Source organism: Pleurodeles waltl, chromosome 4_2, assembly GCF_031143425.1.
Source record: "Pleurodeles waltl isolate 20211129_DDA chromosome 4_2, aPleWal1.hap1.20221129, whole genome shotgun sequence".
Taxonomy (NCBI): Eukaryota; Metazoa; Chordata; class Amphibia; order Caudata; family Salamandridae; genus Pleurodeles; species Pleurodeles waltl.
Genome location: NC_090443.1, coordinates 57,910,410 through 57,924,769, shown reverse-complemented (window position 1 = coordinate 57,924,769; position 14,360 = coordinate 57,910,410).

Sequence of the window (14,360 nt, the reverse complement as noted above, 5' to 3'; positions counted from 1 at the left end):
ACCATGACAGGCCATAACATATCATATCATACCATCCCTTACTATACCATACCATACATTACATACTATACAATACCATACCATACTGTACAATAACAGGCCATGCCATACCACAGCATACTATAAAATGACAAACTATAGCATACCATAATGTACAATAACAAGCATTAACATACCTACTGTAGGAAGTTGGCTCTGTATGTACTATTTCAAAGTAAGAAATAGCATGGACAGAGTCCAAGGGTTCCCCTTAGAGGTAAGATAGTGGCAAAAAGAGATAATTCGAATGCTCTATTTTGTGGGAGTGTGGTCGAGCAGTAGGCTTATCAGAGGGTAGTGTTAAGCATTTGTTGTACACACACAGGCAATAAATGAGGAACACACACTCAAAGACAATTCCAGGCCAAAAGGTTTTTATATAGAAAAATATATTTTCTTTGTTTATTTTAAGAACCACAGGTTCAAGATTTACAAACAATACTTTAAATGAAAGGTATTTCACTTAGGAACTTTAGAAACTTTGAATTAGCAAAATAGTATATACAGTTTTCACACAAATGGCAATAAGCTATTTTAAAACTAGACAGTGCAATTTTCAACAGTTCCTGGGGAAGGTAAGTATTTGTTAGTTTTGCAGGTAAGTAAACCACCTACAGGGTTCAAAGTTGGGTCCAAGGTGGCCCACCGTTGGGGGTTCAGAGCAACCCCAAAGTTACCACACCAGCAGCTCAGGGCCGGTCAGGTGCAGAGGTCAAAGTGGTGCCCAAAACGCATAGGCTTCAAAGGAGAAGGGGGTGCCCCGGTTCCAGTCTGCCAGCAGGTAAGTACCCGCGTCTTCGGAGGGCAGACCAGGGGGGTTTTGTAGGGCACCGGGGGGGACACAAGTCAGCACAAAAAGTACACCCTCAGCGGCACGGGGGCGGCCGGGTGCAGAGTGCAAACAGGCGTCTGGTTTGCAATGGGAGACCCAGGGGCATCTTCAGCGAAGCAGGCAGGCAAGGGGGGGCTCCTCGGGGTAGCCAGCACCTAGGCAAGGGAGAGGGCCACCTGGGGGTCGCTTCTGCACTGGAGGTCGGATCCTTCAGTTCCTGGGGGCTGCGGGTGCAGTGTCTTTACCAGGCGTCGGGTTCTTTGAAGCAGGCAGTCGCAGTCAGGGGGAGCCTCTGGATTCCCTCTGCAGGCGTCGCTGTGGGGGCTCAGGGGGGTCAACTCTGGCTACTCACGGGCTCGCAGTCACCGGGGAGTCCTCCCTGTAGTGTTGGTTCTCCACACATCGAGCCGGGGGCGTCGGTTACAGAATGCAAAGTCCCACGCTTCCGGCGGGAAACGTGTTCTTTCAAAGTTGCTTCTTTGTTGCAAAGATGTTTCTTTTTTGGAGCAGAGCCGCTGTCCTCTGGAGTTCTTGGTCCTTTCAGATGCAGGGTAGTCCTCTGAGGCTTCAGAGGTCGCTGGACCCTGTTGAACGCGTCGCTGTTGCAGTTTTTCTTGAAGTGGGGAGACAGGCCGATAGAGCTTGGGCCAAGTTGGTGTCTCCGTCTTCTCTGCAGGGCTTTCAGGTCAGCAGTCCTTCTTCGTCTTAGGTTGCAGGAATCTCTCTTGCTAGGTTCTGGGAGCCCCTAAATACTCGATTTAGGGGTGTGTTTAGGTCTGGGGGCTTAGTAGCCAATGGCTACTAGCTCTGAGGGTGGCTACACCCTCTTTGTGCCTCTTACCTGAGGGGAGGGGGACACATCCCTAATCCTATTGGGGGAATCCTCCATCTGCAAGATGGAGGATTTCTAAAAGTCAGAGTCACCTCAGCTCAGGACACCTTAGGGGCTGTCCTGACTGGCTAGTGACTCCTCCTTGTTTTTCTCATTATCTCTTCCGGCCTTGCTGCCAAAAGTGGGCCGTGGCCGGAGGGGGCGGGCAACTCCACTAGTTGGAGTGCCCTGGGGTGCTGTAACAAAGGGGGTGAGCCTTTGAGGCTCACCACCAGGTGTTACAGTTCCTGCAGGGGGAGGGGAGAAGCACCTCCACCCAGTACAGGCTTTGTTACTAGCCACAGAGTGACAAAGGCACTCTCCCCATGTGGCCAGCAACATGTCTATTGTGTGGCAGGCTGCTAAAACTAGTCAGCCCACACTGGTAGTCAGGTACGGTTTGAGGGGGCATCTCTAAGGTGCCCTCTGGGCTGTATTTTACAATAAAATGTACACTGGCATCAGTGTGCATTTATTGTGCTGAGAAGTTTGATACCAAACTTCCCAGTTTTCGGTGTAGCCATTATGGTGCTGTGGAGTTCGTGTTTGACAGACTCCCAGACCATATACTCTTAAGGCTACCCTGCACTTACAATGTCTAAGATTTTGCTTAGACACTGTAGGGGCATAGTGCTCATGCACTTATGCCCTCACCTATGGTATAGTGCACCCTGCCTTAGGGCTGTAAGGCCTGCTAGAGGGGTGACTTATCTATGCCATAGGCAGTGTGAGGTTGGCATGGCACCCTGAGGGGAGTGCCATGTCGACTTAGTCATTTTCTCCCCACCAGCACACACAAGCTGGCAAGCAGTGTGTCTGTGCTGAGTGAGGGGTCCCCAGGGTGGCATAAGACATGCTGCAGCCCTTCGAGACCTTCCCTGGCATCAGGGTCCTTGGTACCAGGGGTACCAGTTACAAGGGACTTACCTGGATACCAGGGTGTACCAATTGTGGAAACAAATGTACAGGTTAGGGAAAGAACGCTGGTGCTGGGGCCTGATTAGCAGGCCTCAGCACACTTTCAAATCATAACTTGGCATCAGCAAAGGCAAAAAGTCAGGGGGTAACCATGCCAAGGAGGCATTTCCTTACACAACCCCACCCCCCAAACGAAAGAGGATGAGACTAAACTTTCCCAAGAGAGTCTTCATTTTCTAAGTGGAAGAACCTGGAAAGGCCATCTGCATTGGCATGGGCAGTCCCAGGTCTGTGTTCCACTATAAAGTCCATTCCCTGTAGGGAGATGGACCACCTCAACAGTTTTGGATTTTCACCTTTCATTTGCATTAGCCATCTGAGAGGTCTGTGGTCAATCTGAACTACAAAGTGAGTACCAAAGAGGTATGGTCTCAGCTTCTTCAGGGACCAAACCACAGCAAAGGCCTCCCTCTCAATGGAACTCCAACGCTGCTCCCTGGGGAGTAACCTCCTGCTAATGAAAGCAACAGGCTGGTCAAGGCCATCATCATTTGTTTGTGATAAAACTGCCCCTATCCCATGTTCAGAGGCATCAGTCTGCACAATGAACTGCTTGGAGTAATCTGGAGCTTTGAGAACTGGTGCTGTGCACATAGCTTGTTTCAGGGTGTCAAAGGCCTGTTGGCATTCTACAGTCCAGTTTACCTTTTTGGGCATTTTCTTGGAGGTACGTTCTGTGAGGGGTGTCACTATTGATCCATATCCCTTCACAAACTTCCTGTAGTACCCAGTCAAGCCAAGGAATGCCCTGACTTGAGCCTGGGTTTTTGGAGCTGCCCAGTCCAGAATAGTCTGGATCTTGGGCTGGAGTGGCTGAACTTGGCCTCCGCCTACAAGGTGTCCCAAGTAAACCACAGTTCCCTGCCCTATCTGACATTTGGATGCCTTGATAGAGAGGCCTGCTGCTTGCAGGGCCTTCAAACCCTTCTTCAGGTGGACCAGGTGATCCTGCCAGCTGGAACTAAAGACAACAATATCATCAAGATAAGCTGCACTAAAGGACTCCAAGCCAGCAAGGACTTGATTCACCAACCTTTGGAAGGTGGCAGGGGCATTCTTTAAACCAAAGGGCATAACAGTAAGCTGATAATGCCCATCAGGTGTGTAGAATGCTGTCTTTTCTTTTGCTCCTGGTGCCATTTTGATTTGCAAGTACCCTGCTGTCAAGTCAAAGGTACTTAAGTATCTGGCAGCACCTAGTTTGTCTATCAATTCATCTGCCCTTGGAATGGGATGGGCATCTGTCTTGGTGACATAATTAAGTCCTCTGTAGTCCACACAGAACCTCATCTCTCTCTTTCCATCTTTGGTGTGAGGTTTGGAGACTAAGACCTCTGGGCTAGCCCGGGGCTGCCAGAGTGCTCAATGACTCCCAATTCCAGCATCTTGTGGACTTCCACCTTGATGCTTTCCTTAACTTGGTCAGACTGTCTGAAATTTTGTTTTTGACAGGCATGCTGTCTCTTGTGTCCACATCATGGGTACACAGGTGTGTCTGACCAGGGGTTAGGGAAAAGAGCTCAGCAAACTGTTGCAGGACCTTCCTACAGTCAGATTGCTGTTGGCCAGAGAGGGTGTCTGAATAGATCACTCCATCTACTGAACCATCTTTAGGGTCTGTGGAGAGGAGATCAGGGAGAGATTCACTCTCAGCTTCCTGGTCCTCATCTGTTACCATCAACAGATTCACATCTGCCCTATCATGGAAGAGTTTGAGGCGGTTCACATGGATCACCCTCTTGGGGGTCCTGCTAGTGCCTAGGTCTACCAGGTAGGTGACCTGACTCTTCCTCTCTAGCACTGGGTAAGGGCCACTCCATCTGTCCTAAAGTGCCCTGGGAGCCACAGGCTTCAGAACCCAGACTTTCTGCCCTGGCTGAAATTCAACCATAGCAGCCTTTTGGTCATACCACATCTTCTGGAGCTGTTGGCTGGCCTCAAGGTTTTTACTTGCCTTTTCCAGGTACTCTGCCATCCTTGAATGTAGGCCTAGTACATAGTCCACTATATCTTGTTTAGGCTCATGAAGAGGTCTCTCCCAGCCTTCTTTTGCAAGAGCTAGTGGTCCCCTGACAGGATGGCCAAACAGAAGTTCAAAGGGGGAAAACCCTACTCCCTTCTGAGGCACCTCTCTGTAGGCGAAAAGCAGACATGGCAAGATGACATCCCATCTCCTTTTGAGTTTTTCAGGAAGCCCCATGATCATGCCTTTCAATGTTTTGTTGAATCTCTCAACAAGACCATTGGTTTGTGGATGGTATGGTGTGGTGATTTTGTAAGTCACCCCACACTCATTCCACATATGTTTCAGGTATGCTGACATGAAGTTGGTACCCCTGTCAGACACCACCTCCTTAGGAAATCCCACTCTGGTAAAAATACCAATAGGTGCTTTGGCTACTGCAGGGGCAGTAGTCGACCTAAGGGGAATTGCTTCAGGGTATCTAGTAGCATGATCCACTACTACTAGTATGTATTGGTTCCCTGAGGCTGTGGGAGGTTCAAGTGGACCCACTATGTCCACATCCACTCTTTCAAAGGGGACCCCCACCACTGGAAGTGGAATGAGGGGGGCCTTTGGGTGTCCACCTGTCTTACCACTGGCTTGACAGGTGGCACAGGAGACACAAAACTCCTTTACCTTCTGGGACATGTTGGGCCAATAGAAATGGTTGACTAATCTCTCCCAAGTCTTGGTCTGTCCCAAATGCCCAGCAAGAGGAATATCATGAGCTACGGTCAGAATGAACTCCCTAAACTCCTGAGGCATTACCACTTTCCTAGTGGCACCAGGTTTGGGATCTCTTGCCTCAGTGTAGAGGACTCCATCTTCCCAATAGACTCTATGTGTTCCTGTTATCTTCAACAGCTTGCTGCCTAAGGCCTTCAAGAGAGGGACAGGTTTCTTGCCCCTTACACAACTGTTCCCTTGTGGGTCCCCCTGGGCCTAGGAGCTCAACCTGATAAGGTTCTAACTCCATGGGCTCAGTTCCCTTAGAGGGCAGAACTTCTTCCTGGGAAGAGAGGTTCTCTTTTTCTTGTTGTGTTGAAGCTGGTTCCCCAGTCTTCTTTCCTTTTCTCTTGGAGGGTTGGGCCCTTTTTCCAGGCTCCAACACCACTTTTTCACCCTGAGCCTTGTACTGTGCCCTTGTCTTGACACACACCAGTTCAGGGATACCCAGCATGGCTGCATGGGTTTTGAGTTCTACCTCAGCCCATGCTGAGGACTCCAGGTCATTTCCAAGCAAACAGTCTACAGGGATATTTGAGGAGACCACCACCTGTTTCAGGCCATTGACCCCTCCCCACTCTAAAGTTACCATAGCCATGGGATGTACTTTAGTCTGATTGTCAGCGTTGGTGACTGGATAGGTTTGTCCAGCCAGGTATTGACCAGGGGAAACCAGTCTCTCTGTCACCATGGTCACACTGGCACCTGTATCCCTCAGGCCTTCTACACTTGTCCCATTAATTAAGAGTTGCTGCCTGTATTTCTGCATATTAGGGGGCCAGGCAGCCAGTGTGGCAAAATCCACCCCACCCTCAGAGACTAATGTAGCTTCAGTGTGAACCCTGATTTGCTCTGGGCACACTGTTGATCCCACTTGGAGACTGGCCATTCCAGTGTTAGCTGGAGTAGAGTTAGAAGTGGAACCTTTCTTGGGACAGGCCTTGTCTCCAGTTTGGTGTCCTTGCTGATTACAGCTACGACACCAGGCCTTTTTGGGATCAAAGTTTTTACCCTTGTACCCAAAATTGGATTGTGAAGAGGCTCTGGACCCTCCCTCCTGAGCAGGTTTTTGGGGCCCTATAGAAGAGACTTTACTTTTTCCCTTGGATGTCCCAACACTCTTTCCCTGGGGAGTCTTTGTGACCCCTTTCTTTTGGTCACCCCCTGTGGAAGTCTTGGTCACCCTAGTCTTGACCCAATGGTCCGCCTTCTTTCCCAATTCTTGGGGAGAAATTGGTCCTAGGTCTACCAGATGCTGATGCAGTTTATCATTGAAACAATTAATTAACAGGTGTTCTTTCACAAATAAATTGTACAGCCCATCATAATCATTTACACCACTGCCATGAATCCAACCATCCAGTGTTTTCACTGAGTAGTCTACAAAATCAACCCAGGTCTGGCTCGAGGATTTTTGAGCCCCCCTGAACCTAATTCTATACTCCACAGTGGAGAATCCAAAGCCCTCAATCAGGGTAGCCTTCATGAGGTCATAGGATTCTGCATCTTTTCCAGAGAGTGTGAGGAGTCTATCCCTACACTTTCCAGTGAACATTTCCCAAAGGAGAGCACCCCAGTGAGATCTGTTTACTTTTCTGGTTGCACAAGCCCTCTCAAAAGCTGTGAACCATTTGGTGATGTCATCACCATCTTCATATTTAGTTACAATACCTTTTGGGATTTTCAACATGTCAGGAGAATCTCTAACCCTATTTATGTTGCTGCCACCATTGATGGGACCAAAACCCATCTCTTGTCTTTCCCTTTCTCTGGCTAGGAGCTGTCTCTCCAAAGCCAATCTTTTGGCCATCCTGGCTAGCAGGAGGTCCTCTTCACTGAGGCTGCCCTCAATGCTTCCAGAGTTGCTGGACTCTCCTGTGAGAGAAGCAGCATCTCTGACTATCACTTGTGGAGTCAGGGTTTGAGGGACCCAGGTCTCCCTAACTAGGACTGGAGGTGGGAATTCCTCCACATCACTAGCTTCCCCCTCTGGGAAGGTATCATCAGAGGGGTTGTTTTTCGCAAACTCTGCCAAAAGCTCCTGGAGCTGTACTTTGGTAGGGTTTGAACCAGTTTTAATCTTTTTTATTTTTGCAGAGAGACCTAAACTCTGACATCCTAAGATGCAGGTAAGGGGTGAGGTTGAGTTCCATCACTATCTCTTCTGCAGTAGACATTATGGGGGTCATTACAACATTGGCGGTAAAAGCCGCTTACCGTGCAGAAGACCGCCAATACACCGCCGCCGCGGCGGGAGACCGCCACAGCTATTATGACACACATCACGGAATCCGCCGAAAATTCAGACACCCACACAAGTTCGCCACACCAAAGGTCAGCGATAAATATGTGGAAACAAATCCTCCACCTCCACGCCAACAGAAACACGCCCATGCTATTACGACCCACGAATCCACACGACGGTCTTTCAACCGCGGTATTCCATTGGCGGTACACACCGCCGCGCTCAAAATACACACACACATACAAAACACCGCCACATTGGACAATTCCAAATACACACACCTGATACACATACACACACCACTCCCACACACCCAACACAATATAAAACACACACCCACATCACCCACAAACCCTTACGACCACAAATTAGAGACGAAGGCCACAGAGGGACAGCACATAATAGATAACACCATCACACAGAGGCACACTACAGCATCACCCACACAACATCCACGCACAAAATACCACATACCACTACACTCACCACACTCATCAACACATACACCACCCCACACATCACACACACCACCCCATGTCACGCCAAAGACACCCCGCTTCTCCGAGGAGGAGCTCAGGGTCATGGTGGAGGAAATCCTACGGGTAGAGCCACAGCTATTTGGCTCACAGGTACAGTACACATCCATAGCCAGGAAGATGGAGCTATGGCAAAGAATAGTCGACAGGGTCAACGCTGTGGGACAGCACCCAAGAAATAGGGAGGACATCAGGAAGAGGTGGAACGACCTACGGGGGAAGGTGCGTTCCACGGTCTCCAGGCACCACATCGCGGTACAGCGGACTGGCGGCGGACCCCCACCTCCTCCACCACAACTAACAACATGGGAGGAGCAAGTCTTGTCCATCTTGCATCCTGAGGGCCTCGGAAGAGTCGTTGGAGGAATTGACACTGGTAAGTCAAATCTTCACTATCATATCCCCCACCCTACCTGCATGACATCACACACCCCCACCCTCACACCCTCCCCTAACACCCTAACGCCTCACTAATCTACCCATAACACCAACCACCCATCCCAACCCCAAGACCTGCATGACACAACTAAGCATGGACACCCATCACTAAAGCATGCCCACTGCACAGACCCACAACACCCCCCAACCATCACCACACAAGCCCCCACACAGGAATGCCTGCACTGGGGTTCACGCACACCCAACCATTGCACACCATGAAACACACACATGCAATAATCATGTACTTATACCCCCGCAGGAACCCGAAGGAACGTCACCACACCAGAGGGTCCAGACAACACCACTCCAACCCCAGAAGAGGCCCACAGTGACGACAGCAGCTCTGCCCTATTGGATCTTGATGACCAGCCCGGACCATCGTGGGCCTCAGGACAGTCTGTTCCCCTTGCCCAGCCACAGCCCAACACCGAACTGCCACCCTCTGATAACACCAGCACAGCACCCACCCAGCGGGCCCAAACCTCCCTACCCAGGACAGGTCAATCAGCGGTGTGTCCACCACTACAGGACACCCAGGGTAACCCACCACCCCAACAACAACAGGGACCTGGGGGCAGTGGTAGTGGGCACACGGTCCAGGGGACGGAGGCACAGGAACACCGGGGAACTGGGAGGGCTGCTGTGCGACAGAGGGAGGACAGGCCAAGGGAACCAACTCTCCACGAGGCCCTATCCTCCATCATGGGAGCATACCACCACTCCCAGGAGACGATGGCAACGGTCCTGGACAAGTTGCAGGAGACCCTGCGTCTGCAGGAGGAACACTATTTGGGGTTCAGGGAGGAGCACAGGACCATCGGCTCCACCCTGGGCACCATCGTAGGGGTGCTGACGGACATTCAAAAGACCTTGAGGGACACCGTGGCACTCCAAGGGGCCCCTGACACTAGCCAGGACGATGAAATGCCCACCACCTCCGCCGGCGCTAGTGGACAGGACGCCCCGCCACAGGACCAACACACCAGCACCCCACCCCCTGCAGACGGACAACCACCACAAAAGCGGGCCCTGAGATCCAGGAACAGGACAGAGCAAGATGGCAAGACCCCCGCCAGGAAATAAGACTACCCTGATTGTCCCCCCACTGTCCCACTTTGTTACCCTGTCCATACTTAAACTTCCCCAGCTCCACTTCCAATGGCCAGATGTGCAATGTACCTGTGAGACTAATAGACAGGACTCTGCCATGGACATGCTTCCAACATGACCTCTCCCCATTTCACAACCCCCCTACATTTTTATGCACTTCAATAAACACCCTTGAAACCTTAATAATATTGGAGTCAGTCAATGATTGTGAACTTTGTATTGTCAATTACAGTGTTAAAAAAGGTTACCTATTGGAAGGTCAACATACCAATGTCACACATCACAAGCCTTTCAAGGGTGCAAGCTGTTGACACGTAGGTTACCACATTACTGAAACTGAAATGGAAGGGGACAACTCAGTTACCAAATAGGGAGTGAAATGTAGGTACAGGATAGAGGTAGACGTGTGAAATGTAATATAATGTGAAATATGAAATTGTACTCACCTGTGTCTCATTGAAAATATTGCTGTATGACTGACTCCCTGTTGTCGTTTTCATCTTCATCAGCTTCCTCCTCATCACTCTCCACAGGCTCACCCGCTGCAACAACACCGTCATCTGGATCATCCTCCTGCAGAAAACGCACCTGGTGTCGCAATGCCAAGCTATGGAGCAAGGAGCAGGCGATGATGATGATGTCGCACACCTTCTTCGGTGAGTAGAATAGGGACCCACCTGTCATATGGAGGCACCTGAACCTGGCCTTCAGGAGGCCGAAGGTACGCTCGATCACCCTCCTAGTCCGCCCATGGGCCTCATTGTAGCGTTCCTCTGCCCTGGTCCTGGGATTCCTCACTGGAGTCAGTAGCCAGGACAGGTTGGGGTAACCCGAGTCCACCAATAGCCATACACGGTGCCTCTGGATTTCACCCATCATATCAGGAATGCTGCTATTCCGCAGGATGTAGGTGTCATGCACTGAGCCAGGGAACATTGCATTTACCTGCGAGATGTACTGGTCTGCCAAACAGACCATCTGGACATTCATGGAATGATAACTCTTCCTGTTCCTGTACACCTGTTGATTCCTGCGGGTGGGGACCAGAGCTACATGAGTCCCATCAATGGCACCTATGACGTTGGGGATATGTCCAAGGGCATAGAAGTCACCTTTCACTGTAGGCAAATCTGCCACCTCAGGGAAAATGATGTATCTCCTTACGTGTTTCAGCAGGGCAGCCAACACTCTGGAAAAGACGTTGGAAAACATAGGCTGGGACATCCCTGATGCCATGGCCACTGTTTTCTGAAAAGACCCACTTGCAAAGAAATGGAGCACTGACAGCACCTGCACGTCAGGGGGTATTCCAGTCTGGCTCCAACTGGGTACATAGTTCCCGGATTGTGGCACGGTCAAACCGGTAGGTTATGATGACATGTCGCTCTTCCATTGTCAACAGGTCCACCAGCGGTCGGTACACCAGCGGATTCTGCCATCTTCCAATATGTCCCAACTGACGGTGCCTAAGAAGGACAACAGCGAAAAATCTGTCAGCATTCCTCCAGGTATGTACCCACAGTCACACACAAGACTACAGCAGACAAATAACCCATCCGGGAAAGGTTTTGAGTGTAGGCCTCGGTATGTGTGACGCAGTAGTAATTGAAGCCATGTGGGCCCCTAAAATGGCGGCTGCCTGACCTCTAAACTGGGACAATGGAATTGTGGGGTAACTGCGCTGGCGTTGGACACCGTCGCGGTAGGCGGTCGTAGAGCGCGGCGCAATGCTGCATTGGTTAACATTGGACCCTATGGGTCCCAGGAGCCAATGAACAGGTGCGCTGGCGGTGATGATGCGCACCGCCGCAGACGTCACCGCCGCGGACGTCACCACCATTTTCTATCTGTTCAATCACTAGATACCTGACCTTCGACAGGAGAGGACCTACACTGCTAGTGCTGCTGTGACCTCGGTCTGGAAGCGACGATGGCTGCTGCGTCTGGGGAAAGGGCCCCTGCCTTCACTGCACAGGAGTTGGAGAAACTTGTGGATGGGGTCCTCCCCCAGTATACGCTACTCTATGATCCTCCAGACCAACAGGTTAGTACACAGGGAGCACGTTGTATGGGCTATGCCTGGGTGGAGAGGGCTGGGTGGATGAGGGAAGGGGGCAGAGTACATAGAACAGTCATGCATGGGGATGAATGGGCCACAGGGATAGAGTTGGGAGGGGGCCAATTACAACGACGGTGCTGTAGGTAATGACTGTTCCTCTTTCCTTGTGCATGTCATGTAGGTCAGCGCCCACCAGAAGAGGGACATTTGGCGTGCCATCGCCAAGGAAGTCCGGACCCTGGGGGCCCACCAGAGACGGGGCACCCACTGCCGGAAGAGATGGGAGGACACTCGACGCTGCAGCAAGAAGACGGCGGAGGCTCAGCTGGGGATGGCCTCCCAACGTGGGAGGGGTGCCCGTCGCACCATGACCCCCCTGATGTTCCGGATCCTGGCGATGGCCTACCCGGAGTTGGATGGGCGCTTAAGGACATCACAGCAGACACAAGGGGGTGAGTACAACCTCATCCTATGGACTTTGCGTGCAGTGGAGCTGTCTGGGTGGGGGTGGTGGGCTGTGGGTGTCCCTAGGCCAGGGCGAGTTAGGTAGGCAAGGCCCCTCTGTTATGTAGGCCATGTGGCACTCTACCCCAGCTCAAAAAAAAAGCCAAATTGATGTATAGTTGCCCCTTTGCCATCCATGTGGGCAGATTTCTACCATTGCCATGTAGGCCATATCCCAGAAATTGCATGTGCAGAGGGCAGGAGCACGGCGTAATGCAGGGGGCTGCTGCGTTTGTCTTGTCCGCCAACGGTAGCGGTATGCCATGCACTAAAACTCTCTTTCTTCTGTCTCCACCCTTTTTCTGCTCTCCCTGTCCTTCTGTACATCAGCATCAACAGGCGGAGGTACAGTGGCACCGGAGCACGAGGGAGCTGCATCCCACATGGCCATGGAGGGCCACACCACAGACTCTGAATTCACCAGTGGGACGGAGGGCGAGGGGAGCTTCACGTCGGCCACAGGATCACCAAACAGCGACACGGACTCGTCCGCCGATGGGAGTTCCCCTGTGGTGGCGGCACCATCTGTGCGCCCCACTTCTACAGGTACAACCGCCACCCCCCCTACCAGCACCGCCCTCCCAGCAGCCCCTCAGCGTTCGCCCCGTGCCCGCTCACCCAGGAGGGTGGGCATCACCTTCGCCCCAGGCACCTCAGGCCCTGCCCCAGTCACCCCTGCTGCCCTCAGTGAGGAGGCCATTGACCTCCTCAGGTCACTCACTGTTGGGCAGTCTACCATTGTGAATGCCATCCAGGGTGTAGAACGAGAGTTGAAACACGGTAATGCATTCCTGGAAGGCATTCATTCTGGTCAGGCTGTCCTTCAGCGAACCCTGCAATCTCTGGCCTCAGCACTGATGGCAGCCATTGTCCCTGTGTCCAACCTCCCCCCTCCAACTTCCTCCACCCAGACCCAATCCCCTGTACCCCAGCCCATCCCAAGCACACCTACAGACCAGCATGCACACAAGTCAACACACACAAGTAGCTCAAGCAAACATAGGCACCACACACACCACAGGCACTCACACAAGCATCAGACCCATACAGATACAGCAACATCCACTGTCTCCACTGTGTCCCCCTCCTCCTCTTCTCCCTCCTCCCTCCCAGTGTCGTCTACACACACACACCTGCATGCACCACATCTACAGGCACTAGGACTCGCACCAGGACACCCAGCACCACAAGCCGCTCACCTGCACTCACCACCTCCACTGCCATATACACGTCCCCTGTGTCCTCTCCCAGTGTGTCTGTGACGCCCCCTCCCAAAGTACACAAACGCCGGCAATCACTCACCCAACATCCATCCACCTCACGACAGCCTCCAGTACCTGCACCTGCACCCAAAACAGCTAAAGGGACACCTCCTACAACCACCTCCTCTTCCTCCACTCCCAGAGCCCCTCCAGCTACCCATCCCAGTGTACGTCAGAAACTGTCCCTATGTAAAATTGACCTTTTTGCCCCTACCCCCCCCTCCAATTCATCAGTCCCGTCGTAGCGCCTCAGCCAAAAAGCCTCCAGTACCAGTGGTGCGTGTACCAGGTTTTGGGAGTGCCCCGTCCACCAGGGCAGGCAGTAGGACCCGGAGCCAAGGCACTGTCAGCCCACCCCTTGTAAAGGCTCAGAAATTGGAGAGTGGACGACGGGACCGTGTCAAGACTCCTGGTGGGACAAACAGTGAAATGGGATCCAAGGCGATTGGTGAGTCATCTGCAACTCAAAAGAAGGTGGGGAAGGTCCCGAGTCACGGCAGAGAAGTGCGCCATCATTTCCGGCGGTCCAGACACAACCGCCAGCACCGTCGTTACTGGTCAGGAGACCACCGCCAGAGTCACAGCCCAGGAGGGCTCAAGTATCGTCACTGGTCATGAGACCACCGCCAGAGTCATAGCCCAGGAGGGCTCAAGTATCGTCACTGGTCCAGAGACCACCGCCAGAGTCATAGCCCAGGAGGGCTCTAATATCGTCACTGGTCATGAGACCACCGCCAGAGTCATAGCCCAGG